Source organism: Marmota monax, unplaced genomic scaffold (assembly GCF_021218885.2).
Source record: "Marmota monax isolate L192 unplaced genomic scaffold, Marmota_monax_Labrador192_F-V1.1 WCK01_AAM20220418_F8-fsc00110, whole genome shotgun sequence".
NCBI lineage: Eukaryota > Metazoa > Chordata > Mammalia > Rodentia > Sciuridae > Marmota > Marmota monax.
In genome coordinates this window covers 656431-658609 of record NW_026694633.1, presented here as the reverse complement: position 1 = coordinate 658609, position 2179 = coordinate 656431, and the positions used below count along the sequence as shown (strand labels likewise).

At 36.7% G+C, this 2179-nt stretch overlaps 1 pseudogene; it reads right to left on the bottom strand.

Annotated features, from left to right (window-relative positions):
* Positions 1-1241: 1241 nt before the first annotated feature.
* LOC124078236 (small ribosomal subunit protein eS7-like) lies at positions 1242-1828 on the bottom strand (annotated as a pseudogene).
* Between the last annotated feature and the right edge of the window lie 351 nt (positions 1829-2179).

Genomic DNA, 2179 nt, shown 5'->3' with positions numbered 1-2179 from the left:
CCTAAAGAGAATATGATTTTTGCTGCCCCAACTCAGATGTTTATCTTCCCTAACTCTTTCACAGGGGAGAGAAGTAAGAAGAGTTGGAGTAGTACTTTGTGAACTTTCGATAAAATTGTTGTTTTTCTCCCTTCCACACCTATATAACAAGGGAGGCTTACTCAGAACAAATGGTCCTTACCCAGTCTTTCTTGTAAATATCATCTGAGTCTTTGGAGAAAAGTCCGCTAGTAGGTGTGAATTCACCTTGTATCAGTGGTTCTCAGGGACTCTATATTCTCATTCCTGCTCACACCTGAGTTAAAAATTGTACCTGAATTGTTCATACCATCTCTGTCTATAATAAGTTTACCCTTAAGGTATGCAGGTAATCATATCCTTTTTCCTCTTGGAGGTGACTTTTCTCAGATTTTAGATTGCTTTCTCGGAGTCCTCAGCTCTCTAATGGGTTCAAGAAAATTTGTGATTTGTTGCTGTTATAACAGAGTAATGCATTTTCAAGCTTTCTGTTTCTTTAAGCAGAAATCTCAAGTTTCTCTGGTTTCTTCTACAATATGGCAAAATGTGAGGGTAATGTGAGGTAACTTTCACTAGAATTGAGTTTTAGTTTAACCTGTCTAGACCAAACTGATTTGAATCATGGATAAAGTCATAGACACACACACTATATTTGTATAATACTCAAGGTAACTGAGTCCTATCTAGTGTTTTTGGTAGCTTTGGTCACAAATATGCAGTTGAAGTCAAACTATCCACAGGCTATAGTTAGCATCACTTCTATTGACTGCTAGAATTCAGAAACTATGGTTTACTTAATCTTCCACATGGCAAAAATCTTACACACATCATCTCTCATTTTTTATGACACTACTTTCAAGTAGATCTACCTTCTATTGATGAACAAACTTAATCCTACAAAGACAAAATTATATCTCCAGGTAACGAAGGCAGTATAAGGCAGAATATGATTTAAATGTTTAAGCATTTCTTTATTTTCTGTACAATTTTAATATTTATATAACCTCAGATTTTACTGTATGCTTATAGATTTATTTTTAATTAATTAATTAATTTTTAAATTTTTTAGTTGTCAATGGACCTTTATTTTATTTATTTATATATGGTGCTGAGAATTGAACCCAGTGCCTCACACATGTTAAGCAAGTGCTCTACCACTGAGCCACAGCCCCAGCCCCAATTAATTTATTTTTTTAGTATAAATGATACTTTAGTCATTTTGTTTACAAGTGAAACTCTGGGAATTCAAAATTAACATCCTTGCCCTTTGAGCTTCTTATAGACACCAAAAAAGGAAACTTTTGTGTTCCACGTTATTCTGCTGTGCTTTGTCCAAGTGAACTTTTATGAGCCCGTTGCCATCTGGCTTTGCACGAATCCTCTTGCCCACAATTTCACTAGGGAAGAACAAGTCCTTAGGATCACATCATGCAGAGCTGTCAGACTGAGGCTTCTGGAAAGTTTTTGCTTAGGTTTTTGTGGTGGCTTGGCTTTTTTGAGTTGGTTTAGGTGGAATTCTCCTCTGAATACTAAAAACCACGTTTCCCACTGAACTTCTTCTCCAACTCATGCACGAGTTGGAGTTGGATTTTCTGGAGAGATTTCAGCTGAGGAACTGGAGCAAATATTATGATAGCTTTCTGACCACCACCAACTTCAATTTTCTTGTCTCTGTGATGTTGAGCTCCTGCAGCTGGGCATTGAGGTACAAGTTCATCTCCAGCTGCAGAAGCACCTGTGATATGTTTGACACAAACTCGTCCGGCTTCTGGCCACTGGGCTTCACCATCTTGGTGCTCAAGCTGAACATGGTACAGTCTTTTGAGGAGAACCCGCTTAGAAAGAGCTAGTTGTGGAGTTATTGACACTCAAATGGCAGTGGAATTAAAATTTCCTCAGCTGAATTTAAAGCAAAATTTTAAAAATAAAATAAAATGAAGAAAATGTTGCACTTGGTCTGCACTTACCTAATGATTGTGAAGGGAGGAAGTGATGGTTGTACAGTTATCAGGTTTATCTTAATGTTCATGACTCTCACTCAGGTTTAAATTAATACTTAATTTTTTGCTTATGATAAAACTTTATTTTTCAGCACCACCTTGGTAGTACTTAGCCTATTTCCATCTTGGAACTGACTTTAATTCTGTTTTCAAGCTGTCAA